Raw genomic sequence first — 20,515 nt, forward strand, 5'->3', positions numbered from 1 at the left:
GAATCTTAAGAGCAATAAACATATATTGCAATGTTAAAGAATAGTTTTTTTTTCATTTAGATGTGTAAATAAACATGTATAAGTTGCTATTAGTGAATTAATGGGAAGATAATCGATAATCGAATCGAAATCGAATCGGACTGAAAAAATGAATCGTTAGATTAATCGATGCATCGAAAAAATAATCGCTAGATTAATCGTTTAAAAAATAATCGTTTATCCCAGCCCTAGAGTGGAGCTAGGCGGAGCGAAATTCATCTGGCTAGGGTCAGGTTACCTAAAAGCTGTTTGCCAACCGCCAAAGAAAAGAAGAAGTGTGTGCAGTGTTCACACTTGTTTATCTTTCTTGAAAACGCTAAGCGGATTCGTGTTAGCTTAGAATGCAGCACCTCAAACTAGTAAGGAAAGGTAATCTGATCCAATCAATAACTGCTCACAAGATCGTTGGAAAGGATGTTATTTTGCAGAAAACTGTAGTTGGCCAAATCTGTCTCAAATGGATTTTCAGCAAGATTTGAAGAATTCGCATCAAAGAAAGATCCTCTTCAAGCTACATGGTGAGTTTGTGATACTGATTTACTTTGGATATGATCAAGACAATATTAGGCTACGAGGTGTGCAATGCTATGCTAGTTTGCCTCGCACGTCCTTCAGCCCTGGCAGAATGCAGTCATGGATGTAGGCTGATTGCCATTTAGATTTGAAAGTCTAAAAACTGTTATTGCAATGCTTTGAAATACCTGGTTGCTTCAGTAGTGAAGCTATTAGACCTGGGGTAACATATTTTCCTGATCAGTGACACAGAAGGTGAAGAGGAATTTGTTTTTACAGCTGCCCAGTCGATGCAGTAATACTGCCCCTCCTCTGTTCGAACTAGATGTTAGACTTTGCTTGGGCACGAGTCTCTTCCTCCACAATGTCACTCTGAAAATACAACAACTGAACTGTCAGCCTTCCAAATTAGCCTACACCTTAACCTGTTTCCCGAACTATGAACTACTTTACCTGTTCTTTGGTTACGGTTATTTGGGCAATCAGAGTTTCTGCTCTCTCCTGTAACTCTGCTAGGCTAACTTCTCTTGCATGCTTGGTGTACAGCTGTGTCAGGGGTTGTGGCAGATTGAGCGTGATGACTTTGGGGACATATGAGGAGACATAGCCTCTGGCTACAGAGAGAAACACTGGTTTCAGGATCTTTCCCTCTTGTGTATGGCACTCGGAGAGGTTTTTATGTAGTGCTGCTACCTCTTGTGGTGTAGCAAAGTCGCCACAATATTCCATACAGTCTGCCGCCTCTGGTTTGGCGCGGTATTGCACTTACGATCGGATGATTTAGCAATACGATGTCCAATAGACTTCCTGTATACATTTTTCACTAATTTTTACTCATTTGAAAGAGGAGGTTCTTGTCTACAAAATAAGCCTTGATTGGGTTATCTCCGAACATTGTGACCAATCCTATGGGTGATTTATTAACACGAGTCTCTGATTTTCTGATTTCGCCAAATTTGTCCCTTAACAGTATTCCGTACATCAGTTCGCGAAACAGTAACAGTGTTCCGTACACCGCTTTTGGGTACGATTTAAACACACATTTTACACTGTATAACGTATATTTCAATTGTTTGATGTTGGTAGATTATGTAGTTAATGGATATATCTGTTGATCAATACGTGGTAAGGATTATTTTAGGATTTAGCTTAGATGTAGCTTAGCCTTACCAGCAAGTCATTTGGTACTTCCATGTTCTTCTCTGTAGCCTACTCCTTGAATAAGTCAATGGAAACTCCTCAAGACATTGTAAGTGCGGTGGTGACCACTTTTATTATTAAAATACTAAGTGCATCAAGGCGCTGCAAAGAAGGGAACATAGAAAGATGCCACATTTAAGAACACTTGTGAAATATGGGTGCGCAACACAGTTCTGGTTCACAGTACATGGAAGGGGCGAATGACACCATGTTCCGTACAGTCTGCCGCCTCTGGTTTGGCGCGGTATTGCCCAGGGTCAATTACAGGGCAGTAAGAGAATGCATCAGATTAAAGAGCAGTTGGCACTTGTAAGACCTAAAACACAGAACACAACACGTGTACAGAATTAAGTGCCATTTCAAGAAGCCCTAAGACCAGAACACACAGAACATAACACAAAACAAAATATATGTAAAAAACCAACAAACTATAGTATAAGTATAAGTACATATACTCTTTTGATCCCGTGAGAGAAATTTGGTCTCTGCATTTATCCCAATTAGTGAAACACACACAGCACACAGCACACAGTGTACACACAGTGAGGTGAAGCACACACTAATCCCGGCGCAGTGAGCTGCCTGCATCTACAGCGGCGCTCGAGGAGCAGTGAGGGGTTAGGTGCCTTGCTCAAGGGCACTTCAGCTGTGCCTACTGGTCGGGGTTCGAACCGGCAACCCTCCGGTTACAGGTCCGAAGAGCTAACCAGTAGGCCACGGCTGCCCACTATATACAGTATGTACAATATTTACACTATTTACAATATATACAATATTTACAGCTCCAGTTCCAGTGCCACCTGGAGCAACACACTGTCCTGGCACTTGTAACAGTACCATTCACCCTCTGGTACCACACTGACTTCCAGGCACTCTGGAGGCAAACTGCAGGTAACCCCCAGAACCTAGTCAACGTCAGCCGTTTCTCAGACGTAACCCCAGGCCTAAGCAGTTAAAACCTACGATACCTCTCTGGAGGTAATTGTAGAAAGCAGGGACCTACTGTCGAGTGCAGTCGCACGACTTCCCTCTGCGGCGCAGATAACCTAAAGCTCCTATTTTTAAATATCCCCCTTGGAAGTTGATCAGGCTTCCGTGGTGGATTTATTGAGATGTTTGGAGCGACTACGCCTAGGTCTCGAACAGTTGGCTAACGTGCGAAGATGTTTGACCCTAGAATTAATCTAGAGACACAGGTTATAGGCTACTTCTTGCTCAGGTTTTTAAAGAGTGGAGACCTTCTTACCGTCCTTCAGTATAAAGTCACGCTGACCCAAGTCTTAGGAAAGACAGATGAATAACCACAGAAGAGACAAGTTATCTTACCCTCCTGCTGGAATTCGTAGAAAGACCAAGAAAAGACAAAAATACTGCTTGAAGAATTAGATGCCAAGGTTTAATAAGTTCTTTACTTTTCAGCACTTTGGTGATGATAACAAAATGCGGCGTAATATCCACTTGCTGGTTACAATGTCGTAGAAAATGTAAAAAGAGTAAATCCACAAAATAGGAAAATAGTAAATCCACAAATGGAGAAGAGATTACAATAAAAATAGTAAATCCACAAATGGAGAAAAAGAGAATATACGGAAAAAAGTCCTCAAAAAAGGAAAAAGTCAGCTGATTGTCTTCTGCAGTCACTCTCTGTCGGAGTAGCAGGTCTGATATCTGCAACAGGTTCCACGGAGTTTCGGTCCGCGACTCAGCCTGGCACGACGTCCAACACTTTGCTTCTCAACGAATTTCGGAGGACGAATTCTAACAACCACACGCGACATCATAAAGCAAAAACCCAACGAGTTGAAGGAAGGAAAAAAAGAAGAAGCAGCCCTGATCGTCTAGTTCAGCCCCTATTTATACTAGGTGGACTTGTCCTCCCCCACACATTCCTGAGACAAATCAATCCTATTTTCCCACGAAAGTTTACCTTCTAGAAGTTCCCACAATGGCTGGGAATATTCTCACGTTAGCTGGGAATATAGCTGGGAATATTCTCACGATAGCTGGGAATATAGCTGGGAATATTCTCACAATAGCTAATACATTCTAGAAGTCACTGATTTTAACCAACAATATAAGATGACACGCATTAACATACTTCTCCGGGTTACATTTCGGAGATGATACATCACATTCAGGTTTACAGATAGTTTCCAGAGGTTACACAAACAGTTTACATTCAATGGCAATTATAACCATGTGACACATTACATTTAGCAACATACACTTTTACAGTCATCAAGAGAGATCGGTTACATTCTTACAGGTTACAAACACTTATGGCATTAACTCTTCACACAATGCAATCTGAATACATTCATTTAAACAGTTTAAAGGCACTTTACCCATTTCACAGTTTTGAGACATGCAATTCTTTTCATGCATAACTCCCTAGACTTTACAAAGTCAGGCTACTAAAAAACTTGTAATGATACATTTCATTCATCGCACTTTATTATTTATTATGAGGTCATTGTTTGCAGTTATGGTTCATTTTCCATTCTTTTATTCACATTCAATAATCATCAACTATTTCTGAGGTCAAGGTGATCTGGTTTAATAATCCTGCACATTGTTCAACATCTGCTTCAACACATTCATTCACTTCCACGCTTTCAGGTGATCTTAATTCAAGAGTAGGTTGCAAAGTAATTGGTTTAACATTACGATTCAATTCCTGGTCAGTTTCTTTCCTAATTTGTCTAATCATATTTTCTAGATCATAGAGGTTACCTTGATAGCTAGCGCTGAATCTAGCCTTTCTGCGCTTTCGCCTTGTAAGACGCATTGGTTTTGTGCTACTGCTCTGTGGTCCATACGGTTGGTGTTCTGGCAACACGTCACCCCCTACTTGGAGCACAGGGCGTAGCACAGAAGTAGGCACTGCGTAAGGAACTTCGAAGGATACTGGACCCCACAAGATGCCAATCCGGGCTCCAGTATGATACTGCCCAAGGGGCTCGCGTCTGATAATCATAAAAACACATTAATACTACACGGGTCACTGGATAACTGTACAGAATTGGAATTTGTCGATATGGAGAGAGATTCCATGCATGCAAGACAGAAGAACTGATCAAATCAAATATATTATCAGGATATACTTCATTCATTATCAAGGGTTCAGGGCTGTGTGTTATTGCTACTACCTGTACCCAGCACTCGGGTCTAGCAGAAACGCAGGTTCCGCACAGGAGGTAGGTATTATTCTGTCGTCCGAGGTCACGGTCAGCCTGGAGTAGAAGAAATAACGCTATACCTGCCCGGGAACATCTGACGTTGCTACACACCTGTTCTGAGGCAAGGCTAGTTCCAGCAACACATCGGCCCAATCCGCCCGATATTCCGGGGTCTGTAGTGGGGAAGTCGGAGTCTCGGTCGGGACTATCCGATTGGTCTCCATCACATGGTCCTGGCTACATGAGGGAATAAATAAACATTTATCCAGTGCCCCTTTATCTGATATAGGCTATGGATCGCTTTTCCAAATGTCTGTAAAGGAACTGAATAGGCAAAATAATCACATGACAGTGAACAGGATACTAAAGGCCTAGGATGTCTTTTTGCTGATTCTATGTACATCTCGTCTCGCTTCATAATTTGGATTACAGGGATATTCCCCACAATGTCTGCCAATTGTCCTCGTAAGGGTAACATTCCATAAATTAACTAACACAGGGGTTTTACCTCCCGCATATTTAACTCTTGAATAAAGCATTGCACCTGATCCAAAGACTTTTCACGCATGCATTCAACACACACTTTCTCATAGTTTCAAAGGCATTACATAGTCCTTATGTTGGCGTAGTATAATAACGAGATATAGTATAAGCTGCATGCAAGGAATCGGTAAGTGAGGATTCTGTTCGTTAACATGTTAGCGGATGCGCAGTGTAGCACCACAACTTCAGTGAATCAGAAAAGGGGAATAATTCAAAAGTTCCCGCGCAACATCCTAGCAACTTCTCTCGCTCCTCAGTCATGTGACGCAGAACATGCTTACTCAACATTGGATAATGTAAAGGGAGGAATAACATGAATGGCCATAAACTATTTCACTTCCAATATTAGACCATCCGATAGGTGCAACTTAACGCACCAGATATGTTAGGATAACGTCCAAAAAAAAATTAGTCAAAGGTAACACATTAGGTCAAATAACAAAAACATCCTTTCCTACACGTTTCATTCTTCATGAAGATAGAGCATGATTAGTATTAAGTCATGAAGTTAGCAAATATCCTACTGCTGACGGCAATGTGTTTGTGCGGCTTATTCCGCGTAGCAAATGAGCATGCATCAGTAACCTTATCACTCTCTTCTTTCCCACCTATGTGTGGCGAAAAGCCTTGTAGCTCATGCTCCCCGAAGTGGAATTTCTCGGGATAGTTAGTTTTTGCAATGACATGCAGATTAATGTGATAAGTAGCAAATTGTTAAACCCAAGCATACACAATCATTAGCCTACTCTGTCTTAATATAAAGATGTTATCATGTTTGTCAATTGCTCTATGCTCACAAAATAATCGTGAGTCAGAGAAGGCCTATGCCTACTGAGATAAGAGTTTGTCTTACAAGTAAAAGTCCTAGCGCAACTTGGATACCCACAGCATTTACGCAGAGGGTCACAGGCAAATAGTCATAATAATGCTGACAACAATTACACAACTTTTAACATGAAGATCTTAAGAATATTAAGAATAAAGATCTTAATATCGGATAAAGTTCCTTATTGGACAATGGGTTTGGACACATCTCTTTATCATTTAACTCTAGAAAGATAAAACTTGTTAAAATTTCTGTAGGTCATAGCCTACCACAGCTATAAGATCTTCAATAACATTACAAATGTTATTCACTAAGGAGGCACAATATTTTACCCAAATAAGTATAATTAACTAAAACTTACGTATAGGTCTACTCGCTCTGCTTAAAGGAAATTTGCCCATGAAAGTGCGTCCTTAGTGAAGCCCGTCTCTGCGTGAGCTTTTTAATGACATAACAAGAGGCGGTTGAGGAAGATGCATGGTCATGGAGGGTCTAGAGACATCTGACTACATTTCGTACCTACAACGAGCATCGGAGTCTCCTCCCTGCCAGTTATCCTTAGCCTATCTGCGTTGGGGTCATCTGCAGGACGAGAACCATCATGTCTTATTTGTATTTACTAGTGTTTCCAGGTTTTACTGGATTTTAGAGTATCTGAGATTTAATGTAAGATCATATCTCTATTAGTAAATGGGATACTTCCTTAAATGCATCTAGCAATTAAAGGAGAATTCCGGTGTGATTTTGACCTAAAGTGTTTTGAAACATGATACCGAGTGTGAACGTATGTCTCATAGCCCATCTCGGCTTGTCCCCTGCACTCCGAAATCTGGCGCTAGTTAGCCGATGCTACCAACAAGGCGGTCAATGGTGGTGCCTCGGCATCGGCATAGCCATGCAAATAAATCACTGTTTTACACCATTTACGAGGCTCAATGTATCTCCACACTTAATTGGTAGACTTCCAAGGGCCCTGACATTTAAAACGAGACATTGAGAACTTTGAAAAAGTTCCGTGGAAATGCATGGATTCCAGTTGCTGCTACTGGAGGAAACTGTAATCCATGCATTTCCACAGAATTATTTTTGGAATCTGATCCCTTATCATACCTGTTCATTCTTACTCGTCGCTCGACTTATCGTGACTAAATTCAAGATGGCTGCAAACGCTAAACTTCGAGAAGATACTGTCTGTATAAATCGTCTTGTAAGTAAACTACCAGTGCTTTTTCAAAGTTCTCAATGTCTCGTTTTAAATGTCAGGGCCCTTGGAAGTCTACCAATGAAGTGTGGAGATACATTGAGCCTCGTAAATGGTGTAAAACAGTGATTTATTTGCATGGCTATGCCGATGCCGAGGCACCACCATTGACCGCCTTGTTGGTAGCATCGGCTAACTAGCGCCAGATTTCGGAGTGCAGGGGACAAGCCGAGATGGGCTATGAGACATACGTTCACACTCGGTATCATGTTTCAAAACACTTTAGGTCAAAATCACACCGGAATTCTCCTTTAACTGACGTTGTTAACCACGGTAGGCCTCTGCAGGCATCCCTTATAATGATATAACGTTATCTTCCACATCCTGTTTTGTAGTGTCCTCACACTGTCTCTTAATTACAACACTACTGGTCCATGGAACAGTCAAGTGAAATGTCTATTTATTATTTTAACATTGTATACTAATGCACATCTAAATCTTGTAATGGAATAAGTAATGATTGGGTTAGCAGTAAAACTGAATTGCCCCTCAATAAAGTTATCTGAATCTGAACCCAAATCAATACACAATCGGTTAAACATACTCAGAAGTTACCTTAGCCAAAGCAACACGTGTCTAAGAACCTACCAGCAACTGGACACTTTGGATAAGTTATCATTATAACGCGTGTTTGCATCTTCTATTACTTACTACACGCGCATGTAACTGGCTACACTTCGCTGCATACTTCCATCTGCAGTATGAATTCTTACCACCAGGTTATCGTGTCACATTTCAATTCTAGTTATGCTTTCTTTCTAACATTCTATCTTATACTTCACCTATGAAAGTTATATCATACTAAGTTCAATAAAGATCATTGTTGTCAGGTAAAACATCTTTACCATCTTCCTGGGAATATACAAGATCTTTTGCATTTAAACATTCTCATGCGAATAGGGGAAAAAATACAACGGCATTTCCAATTCCTGCCACGCTAGATTGTGCTTACTAGAACGCGTTATGTCACAAGATTCCTACGATTATTTTAAAGTTTGATCATATTGTCTACCTATCATTTATATATGCTGACATTATATTTTTAAATGAGCATGGCAAAATAATGTTTATTAATCACACGCTGTAACTCGTTCTTATGAAAATGTCACTTTCAAGCATAACCATAAATCATCTAGGCCTGCTTTTACGCACAATGGATAAAAACATATCAAGATGCAGACGCGCCTATATGCAGATATAAGTCTCATCGAAGCAGTGTCATACACCAACCAAGCCAAATGGCCTAGAAGGGACGAGGTTATCGGGCATTCAAGGAAATATGAGTTAGAAAATCGAGTTGAGTGTCTACTTAAAAACTGGCGACGCACTCCATCTCAAATAGAACAGTAACCGATTAGGTATTTAACTATCTAATTGCCCAAAGTGTGGCTTTCTCCACGTGATATTTTGTTTCCTCTGCATATGTTATCAACGACTAAAGTTGTTTGTCCTATTCATCAACACCTTAGTAGCACAATCTGATTACGTTACTGCCTGGCTCTGGCTGCCCTAAATTACCTCGTAACACGGTTCTTCTTCTGAATTTTCTGCCATAGCCTACATTTTACCGAGTGTAATATGGACCAATGCAACCTAGAGTCCATTTCAAAGCTTACATTGTCATTTGCCTAAACCAACGATCATCGAATTGTATTACATTGTAACATTCTCATCTGTATGGTTCACGGAAGACTATATGCGTATCTATTAGCAGAGTAGGCATAGTTAAACTCCGGAAGGGTACACATTCGTTTTCCGCATAACCTGAGACTTTAACACCAAGCAATTTAAAGTTTCTTGTTTCTGTCAATAAAGATAAACATAGGAAATATAAACGTGAGACTGGTATGTAACTCTGCAAGGGATTTATCTGTATGGCTGTGCGCATTCCTTATCATCTGATTAGATCCACGCAACCCCACAGAGCTGGTCTTCGTCTCGCATCATTGCTCCCAAGGCTCCCATTATCCAAGCCTCGCTAGGGTCTCTGTTATATGTTACTATGCTTAAATTAATCTTGACTAGTTTACCTATAATATTCGATATGGCCAATGCTCCTCTAAGTCTCTTTGCTGGCTAAAGCAACCCATGAACGCGGGAACTGCGCAAGGTTTCATACCGTCCTGATGATTGAACAAGTAGACGTAGAATAGTGGAGTCAAAATGTCTAAACGGCTACCAGCACTGGCACGATCTGATTCAAAATCATTAACTTTTCTACATTATTATAAGACAAAGATGTGCCTACTAAATAAGGGACTTCCACCCATTGATTCTAAGCGACGTGATAAGCCTATGTTAGAGAAACCATTGTAACAAAAACGATGTGTGAGATCCCATGAATATTACAGCGCAACTAACCTAAAGTCGATCTTTCGGCTTTAAAGATGAATTCAAATGTAAGGATTTAAAGATCCGCTGCTTTTAGTTTACTTTCTTTTAGATAAAACTTGTATCTTTACTTTAAACAATACACGGGTATTGTAAATGGGGATTCATTACGGACCAAGCCTCGCAGAACTCTCTATAGTCTTATGTGATAGCAAAATCTGAAAATCACCATCGGGATCATACCATGATAGTCTATACGAACACTTTTAGAAATGCATATTCTTAGCATGGACTAAGTTACAAAGCATCAGTTACTCAAGGGGAAATAGTCACCACATGAGACAATTCCACACTAATTATCTTATCAGTATACTTTATCTCCTATGTTAGGTGTGGAAGCTAAGAACCACTATGAATGGGAATTACAACGTGATTATGGGTATCATCCTCAGCTAAAAACAGAATGCCTTTGCGGAGACAACTACCAGGGAAAAAAGTTTAGAAATTTCACTACCCCCACCAAGGGTCACAAAATCTGGCTCTGCCCTGACTCGACAGGCTAGTGACAGAAACCAGGACACCTTGGGGTAGAGCTCGAGAAGCTTCTCGTGTCAATTCAAGATTAATGTATTGTTGGTCGTACCTGGTACATTGTTGGAATTTGTCTCAAAGTTGACCTTCCTAATTTACGCACCATTCCCTTTGTTTTACGCATAAAATCTGAATACAACTTTCAGATATAGCCTACTGTTGAACAAGGGACATTATTGATCAATAGACAGACTACATCTACGCATCCCCCGCAACGTTGCGTTATGTCTTAAACTTGGACACAGCAGAATAGGTTATTATCCTAAAGGTTATTTGGAAATCTGTCTGTCTGCGAGTCTATAGCGAACTGCTTGCGCGCACAAATGAGCAGCCAGGTCATTACACTGCAGTGGTTTGATACGGTTGGCTAACCTCTCGTTATCTATGGTTACTCCAATCCCCAGTAAAAAAGTTGTCTTTTCCATCCTTCCCAATAAAAACTTTTCATCTAATTTAAAACTGCTGTTTACAAACTAGAAACCATAAGGCCCTGATCCTGCGAACATTAACCGACTATTCAAGTATATTGACGTGGTCCTGTACTTTCCAAACATTACCGACAGACGCATGTTTGACACTCGTGAATATCAGTTTAATACCCATTCTGAAACATAACAGACTTAAGTTACTTTACGAGTCTAATCATATTTTTTTTCTTGGCAGACTGGTTGCTTTATCAGGCGGACATTTGACATCTGCTTTTTAAACAGTCTACGTAAGCAGCCTATTCCCTCCATTCATCTTTGGTTCGCTGACCTGAGTTGTACATCGAAACTGTGTACAGGCTAACTTCAGAATATTGGACTTACGCTTTCCTCTGGTTTTATTCGAATAGTCGTCTATCTCTGTCAACGCAACGAACGAGCCTCTAAGGAATAGTTTTTTTTTTTTTTTTACTCGCTATGTTGAACTTTCCCTCGTCGTCCTCGCTTCACAGCTTGTAACATAGACGGGTGTGCCTGATCCTTATCGCCAAGAGTGGCCTATCTCTGCATAGCCTCGACTGTGTCCTGCATAACTCTGTTAAGCAGCCAGGGTCACAGAAACACATTTCAAATAACTCTCAAAACGACTAGAAGGGGATTTAAGCTAATGTGTTTATCACAAAAGGCTACAACTGTTTCAAAGAACTTTTCATCCAGTTCACGTATGGCATATCAGATAAACCCATCTTCCCGCAGCCGCACTCACGGACGGAGAAGGCTATATCTCTCCTGAGATCTAACTCCTAGAAAGTTTCTATTAAAACACGATGGATTCGCCATCCTTTAGGTTTTATACCAATGACTATCTGAAGTCATTGACGTTAAGCCTACGCTCTCAACACCAGTCGAATTAGTCTATACTTGTACTTAATGAATCAACATAACTTTTACTCACGCTCCCACGCATTCAAGCGGTGTGTCTGTGAATCCCATGCAGCGCAATAGTTACAACGTTCTGTCCAGATAGATAGATACTCGCTTCTCATCTATTCATGAACGGCGCTCTTGTTTATTAACACTGATACTCTACTTATTGGCTGTACAAAGGCGATTGTGGGTTTCAGTTATTTTGCATAATTACATCTAGCAATAACTATCCATTAATTTATTGGATACCGTCGGCAATACATTATAGCAGTGGAACAACATGGGTCCTGGCCAGTAACCCACGCAGTGTCATCACCACAATGCATCCCCAAAAACTTTAGTTAGTTGTAACTACACAAGTTAATTGATACTTTGATCAAACTGAAACATTTCTTTGTCATGTATACTAAATACTACACGCAACAAACTCGTCAATTATTGGAGGCGCAACAGCCAATGTAATTAAAGGCATTTTGATGAGTTGTAAGCGCTTAAGCACTCCTGCTGGTATCCGTACCAATGATGCCTTCAGCCTATCTCCCCTAATCTCGGTGCTTATCGAAGGGGAGCGACCCCTCATAGCTCAACCGCAACTAGGGAGACGGCCATCGCAGTTTGAGGACTGGTAGTTTACCTGCAAGTTGTAATACGTTTAAGTTTAGTCTATCATTACTCGCTGGCTTGTATTTTCAAATACGATTTTTCAATTAGCATAGGGTACTCGAAGCATTCTACGGGCTTCATCCGCAAACATTATAGGGACGCGAATCTCGACTCGCGGTAAGCGTTTCTTTTTTTCTTAGATTCAGTCTCATGTCCTGATGGAGAACTTATATAAGCCTACGCCAGGCTCAAAATAGGCAAACTCTGCCATCGCTAGAGCTGTTACTTTTGGTTTTACGCACGGATTTCCGCCTATAGTCTCCCTACTACTGAACAACAAAGATGCCTGTAGCGTGACTTTACAAATGTGAAGATGTGATAATAATTAACAATGAGAATCATAATTTGCTATTAAAATATTTTTAGTCATATTACTGCTTAAATCCAGCTTGCTCTAAAACAAATAAAAATGTGCAAATGCTGCAAGATAGTGATAGACAACCAGTGTGAAACAAGTTAGACTTATAATGTTTAAAAACTTAGAAGCTTAGAATTGAAGTGTGTTTTCTTAATTAAAAGCATAAATTGTTTTTTTCTAGAATAATCTGTTATGATTTTGCTTAAACTTAAAGAGTGTTTTTTCTTAAATATATATAAGAAAGTTTGCTTATAAAACTTAAAATGTTTTGCTACATAAAATGTGTTTGCTTAGATATGAAAAGATTGTGTTAGAATTAAAGTGTGTTACTGTATGCTAAATGAGATGTGCTTTGAACAAAATGTAAAGACAGAATGTAAGAACATAATGTACCAGCTGTAAGAAACTGTCAGCAAAACAAAAAGCTGACTGGCAACCAAACAAAAACCAAAAAGCAGAACCAATATTTCATGGCAAGACACAATACCAAATTTGGACATGTTCTATCTGACCGAGAAGGGTATAAAAAGAGAACAGCCCCTTGTTCAGGGCTTTTTGATCTTCTTTTTTCTTTGGATCGAGCATTTTGCTTTTAGACTTAGACAGTTTTCTTTCTTTGTATTTTTTTTTTTGTATTTAATAAAAGTCAAAATCCTAACCTTTGATTAGGGGTTTGTAAAAAGACCGTCTAGCGTTTTCTCGTATTTTTCTGCCTCTCCTGTGTTGCTGAGAACCCCGGACGCCTTACAACAGGGGCTCTGCCCCAAAAATCTTCGCTCCGGGTGAGTAAGCGTCCGTTTGAGGGCTACTTTCTAAGACACTGTATATGGGCAAAAAATATACTGCGCACGCACTGACACACACAGGAGTAGAGAACTCAGCCAGGCATTTAGGAAGGAAAGTCCTATGCTCCAGGGCAGACAAAAAACCAAATAGGCTTTGTTAGCAAATTTATTTGTTGTGAAAAAATTGTTTGTGAAACTAAGGTCTAGGACCCATTGTGGTCTAAACGCACATCACACACCCAAGCGAGGATACGGAAAGATACGGAAATCTGTCTGATAAATACATGTGTATTTAGAGATAGGACTTAAACAGTTATAGATCCGTTGTGGTCAATTGAAGTGCTTATATGTTACAAGAATTGTCATAAAAAGGAGCTTTAATTTAATTTTGACAAGAATCCCCAAATAATAGGGTAGTTGATTTTATCTCAAATCTGGACGGCCAGACGAACGTCCGTAGTGAGTTTTTGACCTCTCAGATTTTGATGACAAACAACTCTTGCAAATACAGCTCTGAATTTCTTCCTCTTTTAGTGAAGTTAACCACATATTGAAGTACGAACCAAGGGAATAGGGAACAGCGACTAAGAGATAGAAAGTGACTCTGAAGTAGTCCATCTTCCTTAGCCCCCAAACCCCAAATTAGGGAATTTGATTCAGAGAGAGAAAACCTCTCAACAAAGTCAACCCTATCGTACATCCTAAACCCGTTGAAAAGGGGCCCTCGCATGAGACACATACACTGAAAGATACTTCCTCTTTTACCCTGTGATATTATCACAGTCCGAAGACAATTACACACAGGAGTAGCGATCTCAACTGTGTTAAAGGGAATCCCTGTAGACACCAGAGTAGTCACAAAACGCATACCTCCTCTTTTACCCTGTGAAATCCTCACAGTCCGAAGACGAGCGCACCCACACCTACAGGAGTAGCGATCTCTACTGTGTTACGGGAGCCCCGTTGACACCAGAGTGGACACAAAACGCAACATGCCTTTAGAATCTATTCCCAAAAGATATTTGTCTAATATCTAACATAGACTCCGTATCTCCCTTTTCCAGGCAAGCGCGTACCTCGACGCTGTTTGTTACTTTCCGTAACTGTTTCTGCGATATTAGTGCAACTTCTTTCTGAGGTTTACACCCGTTAACCTCCTAATAGTCCGGAATATTAGGAACCGTCTTACTTTTATGGTCTCGACCCACGAACTTTCTGTAGGTGTTTTTGTCGAGGAATAACCACTTCTAACCCCTCGGAACTTAAAACAACAGCCACAACAGTGTTTTGTCTTACGCGTTGTTTGTATATTATATTATCTAATATAAGTTCCAGAGATAACCACCAGGACCATTATGTGTCTATCAGAACACACCGAATGCGACGGTTAACACTTATCCGACGCCAAAATTAGACTGATAATTAGAGTTGCGTTCTCAACATCTAATATTATTATCTAAAGGTCCTCCCGGGTTTCGGCACCATGTGTTGCCCCCTGCAGGTAACCCCCAGAACCTAGTCAACGTCAGCCGTTTCTCAGACGTAACCCCAGGCCTAAGCAGTTAAAACCTACGATACCTCTCTGGAGGTAATTGTAGATAGCAGGGACCTACTGTCGAGTGCAGTCGCACGACTTCCCTCTGCGGCGCAGATAACCTAAAGCTCCTATTTTTAAATATCCCCCTTGGAAGTTGATCAGGCTTCCGTGGTGGATTTATTGAGATGTTTGGAGCGACTACGCCTAGGTCTCGAACAGTTGGCTAACGTGCGAAGATGTTTGACCCTAGAATTAATCTAGAGACACAGGTTATAGGCTACTTCTTGCTCAGGTTTTTAAAGAGTGGAGACCTTCTTACCGTCCTTCAGTATAAAGTCACGCTGACCCAAGTCTTAGGAAAGACAGATGAATAACCACAGAAGAGACAAGTTATCTTACCCTCCTGCTGGAATTCGTAGAAAGACCAAGAAAAGACAAAAATACTGCTTGAAGAATTAGATGCCAAGGTTTAATAAGTTCTTTACTTTTCAGCACTTTGGTGATGATAACAAAATGCGGCGTAATATCCACTTGCTGGTTACAATGTCGTAGAAAATGTAAAAAGAGTAAATCCACAAAATAGGAAAATAGTAAATCCACAAATGGAGAAGAGATTACAATAAAAATAGTAAATCCACAAATGGAGAAAAAGAGAATATACGGAAAAAAGTCCTCAAAAAAGGAAAAAGTCAGCTGATTGTCTTCTGCAGTCACTCTCTGTCGGAGTAGCAGGTCTGATATCTGCAACAGGTTCCACGGAGTTTCGGTCCGCGACTCAGCCTGGCACGACGTCCAACACTTTGCTTCTCAACGAATTTCGGAGGACGAATTCTAACAACCACACGCGACATCATAAAGCAAAAACCCAACGAGTTGAAGGAAGGAAAAAAAGAAGAAGCAGCCCCGATCGTCTAGTTCAGCCCCTATTTATACTAGGTGGACTTGTCCTCCCCCACACATTCCTGAGACAAATCAATCCTATTTTCCCACGAAAGTTTACCTTCTAGAAGTTCCCACAATGGCTGGGAATATTCTCACGTTAGCTGGGAATATTCTCACGATAGCTGGGAATATAGCTGGGAATATTCTCACAATAGCTAATACATTCTAGAAGTCACTGATTTTAACCAACAATATAAGATGACACGCATTAACATACTTCTCCGGGTTACATTTCGGAGATGATACATCACATTCAGGTTTACAGATAGTTTCCAGAGGTTACACAAACAGTTTACATTCAATGGCAATTATAACCATGTGACACATTACATTTAGCAACATACACTTTTACAGTCATCAAGAGAGATCGGTTACATTCTTACAGGTTACAAACACTTATGGCATTAACTCTTCACACAATGCAATCTGAATACATTCATTTAAACAGTTTAAAGGCACTTTACCCATTTCACAGTTTTGAGACATGCAATTCTTTACATGCATAACTCCCTAGACTTTACAAAGTCAGGCTACTAAAATACTTGTAATGATACATTTCATTCATCGCACTTTATTATTTATTATGAGGTCATTGTTTGCAGTTATGGTTCATTTTCCATTCTTTTATTCACATTCAATAATCATCAACTATTTCTGAGGTCAAGGTGATCTGGTTTAATAATCCTGCACATTGTTCAACATCTGCTTCAACACATTCATTCACTTCCACGCTTTCAGGTGATCTTAATTCAAGAGTAGGTTGCAAAGTAATTGGTTTAACATTACGATTCAATTCCTGGTCAGTTTCTTTCCTAATTTGTCTAATCATATTTTCTAGATCATAGAGGTTACCTTGATAGCTAGCGCTGAATCTAGCCTTTCTGCGCTTTCGCCTTGTAAGACGCATTGGTTTTGTGCTACTGCTCTGTGGTCCATACGGTTGGTGTTCTGGCAACACGTCAGGCGTGTCTCTCCAGCGTCCCCGTAACCTAGCAACCTTTGTATCGCTACTATTCTTGTATTCACATAATTACCACTAGGTTGCTGCCTTTTCTATCCAGTAGGTGGCAGTCCAGGATAGATACCGCAGAGCCATATATATCTGCTATTCCTGATCCTGGACTGCCACCTACTGGATAGAAAAGGCAGCAACCTAGTGGTAATTATGTGAATAAAAATCGCCTCAGTGGTCGTTATACTTACCGTGAGTATCGACAACCTCCTGCCTCATCATGCAGGGGTGTCTAACTTGCACTGATTGCCAAGTTTAAACTTCAGGACGATTAATTATCTATGAATCCAAAACATTACACAATGATAAATTATGTAATTACAATCAGGGGCCGTATTCACAAAGAATTTTAAGGCTAAAAGTAGCTCCTAAGTGGCGAATTTAGGAGCAACTCCTAAAAATAATGGGCGTGTCACTCCTAACTTTAAGACTCCTAATTTTTTTCACTAAAAGTAATTCACGAAGCATTTTAGACCTAAAAGTAGCACCTAAGTCTGGGACAGCTTAAAAGAAGTCGAGAGGACTCCTAACTCACTAAGACCTATTCACAAACAGCTTTTTGTGGCATTTCACGTTGCGATGTTTTGAAATGGGTATGCGGCAACAGGAGCTTCCAATCGCGAGGGAACAATTTTGCATTGTAGGCATAAAAGGGATGCTATAACGCCACCAACAACAACCAAAACTACTCATTGTCAACATGTAAATTAAGTTTCATTGTGAATCAAATTAAAATGTTCTCCTCTTTGCAAATGTAGGCATATGGTGACAGATTAATTTAATAATGTTGCAAAGATAGCCTACTGCATCAATCCGTAGGCCTATGTTTCATTAGGCTACTAGGCTATTTGTTTTGCCTTACTCTTTATTCATTTAGCCTAGGCCTTTTTATTCAGTTATTTATCATCTTCCGTCCTTCGCACTACTTGTGTAGCGCACGCATTCTCAGACCTGTCACCTGTCACTCATCATCGTAAGGGAGGTGTTTGGAATCATTCCCGCGTTACAATCATCAGCCAATCAAGGTGGTCACTTCAGTCAAGCTCGTGCATGAGTAATGACGTCATCCATAGCAACGAAGACTCACTCTTAGTTTAGGAGTTGTCATTTTTCCTTACTAAGAGTAGGTCTGAAAGGCTTTGTGAATAACTTTTAAGAGAAAACTCCTAGCTAAAATCTTTTAGTGCGATTTAGGAGTACTCCTAGTGGTAAGATAAAAGGCTTTGAAAATACGGCCCCTGACCATCACATTTATTCATGGAAATGGTGGATTCCTTCTGTATGACTATTGCATATCTGGGCATCACGCTAACACGCTTTTTTTTTTTTCTAACGTGCCGCAATTTGCCGGCGTTTTGCCAATGTCACGTAGGCTACTAAAGTGGAGGTAGCCTACTACTGTTAACATATTGTAATGCCGAAGAGTAGTTAGGAGACGGGGAGGCTGAGATACCGTTCCAAACTCCGGTAATTTATTTTCATAAAGGATGTACAGGCTAAGGTACGGGTAGCAGGAGGTGTCCACTACAAAATCACTCGTCATTCGCTCTCATCGGCAGACAACACAACGCAACACAACCCACTCGCACGTAATTTACTTCTACTCTGACTAAACTTACTAGACGTCTTAGAACCCCCTATTCTATTCCCTCCCCATATCAATTGCTAACCTATCTGAACCCTTAAATATTCCCTCCTGGACACCTCCCCCCAATCAAAACACATCAGAACTTATTGACACATTCTATGACACAGAAGGGAGAGGGAGACACAGACACTCTCTCGCGCACACACACACACACTCGCACAAGCCGGGAAAACAGAAGACACAGGGGAACTCAAGGGAAAGTCCAACACGGGGGCAAATAGCCTCGGCGCTACAATATTTTATTGAAACACTCACAAATATCACTGACATGTTCCTCCAAAGCACATTCTGTCTTGGTTCAAGTCGCCAACAAGGTCTTTTTGATAGGGTGCAGTGGCGAACTTGTTCTAAACTTAACTTATTCGCCATTAGACTGTTTCATGGAACGTTCGGGCGTTGCTACGGTAATGCGTCTGGCCCTAAGTTAACTTCCGCTTTATTGGGTTTGTGTATCTTTTACTGTACCACTGGCAACAATGGCACCTACAACAAGCAAAATACAATTAAGCCTAATGAACAGAAGGAAGTTGGGCTCGGGTTGCTGTGCTGTGGGATGCAACCTCACGTCTGGAACAAATGCCATTTCCAAGATTAAAATGTTCTGATTCCCGAAAGAAGAGAGAAGGAGAGCCTGGATTACGGCAGTAAAAAGAGAGGCATGGCAGCCCGGAAAAAAATCAAGAATATGCAGCACACATTTTGTGTCAGGTGTGAAACGCTTCAGATGCATAAGTGCAAACAGCTGACGATAAACAACAACAAATTTCCCTGTTAGGTCCTCATCCTCAGCATTCTCAAACATCTCAGATGACTCATCAAATTGGATCTCCACTGATGGTCCACATTCACATTTCGTTTGATTTCTACTGCAGAAGCAGGACACTTCTCGATGGTGAATTCTACCTGGTGCAGTTGATTCAATTTGATGTATTTGAAATGTGCCTTAACAGGGGGCAGGTTTTCTGGCACATTTTCATCATATCGGCTCACGTCACTCTCACTGACCCAAAAGTACCGGATGTTGGATGCTGTGCTTTTAAGGAGTTGGTAGAGGTCCTCTGGCTTCTGTATGTCGCCTCCCTTCTTCACATCTGCCAGCCTCTTGACAGCACCCCCCCCAGGCCATCTGGTGCCCCTTTACCATGACTTGCCTCTGAGAAGTTCCATGTGATTTTTTTGAACCCGAGCATAAATGGAATGGTGCTCATCAGATAAAAATTGTTTCTATACTGAGTCACGGGACCATCGCTCATGCAGTGTAGTGTTGTGATTGAGGGATTCCCCTTTTTCAGAGCCCAGACTGAGCGTTCATCATGACGTAAAGAATCTGATATGGTACCATACGACTGATGTGTGCCAGAAGTATACACAATGATTGTTTGAATAGTGGCCTGCTGCCGGCTGGACCCAAAATGAAATGCTTGGATTTCTGTGGCCAACTTACACGAGTAATTTTCGGAAAAGTCCATGTGCACAACAACTTCCTCCTCAGACAGAGTCTCCTTTAGGTGTCTACACCTTTCCGTTTGATGAATCCAGTTAAACTGGTGTCTTGCTAGAGTGTCGAGTTTGCTGTTGAATACTTTGAACAGATCACTCCAGGTACCAGATTTCTTTTTTTTTGGCAAATTTTGTTGAAATCCTACCCTGAACATTTGTCTTCTCCCTCTCCCACTGCTCCCATACAATCTCCTGAGGTCCCTCTGGCAGCTCTACTTAGAGCTCCTGGTAGCAG

The 20,515-nt window shown here is 40.8% G+C and overlaps 1 protein-coding gene across 1 annotated transcript in view; it reads left to right on the forward strand.

Moving 5' to 3' along the window:
• The first annotated feature begins 12,879 nt into the window (after nt 1-12,879).
• The window catches only part of brpf1 (bromodomain and PHD finger containing, 1), a 137,517-nt gene continuing 129,881 nt past the window's right edge, over nt 12,880-20,515 (forward strand). The window contains exon 1 of the mRNA XM_076277436.1: nt 12,880-13,638. The gene's annotated coding sequence lies outside the window, so the exon portion shown is untranslated. The remainder of the gene's footprint in view (nt 13,639-20,515) is intronic.

This window comes from Alosa pseudoharengus, unplaced genomic scaffold (assembly GCF_046254945.1).
Source record: "Alosa pseudoharengus isolate Yale_2024_CS ecotype anadromous, Long Island Sound unplaced genomic scaffold, YU_APseudo_1.1 YU_APseudo_1.1_scf_9, whole genome shotgun sequence".
Lineage (NCBI taxonomy): Eukaryota > Metazoa > Chordata > Actinopteri > Clupeiformes > Clupeidae > Alosa > Alosa pseudoharengus.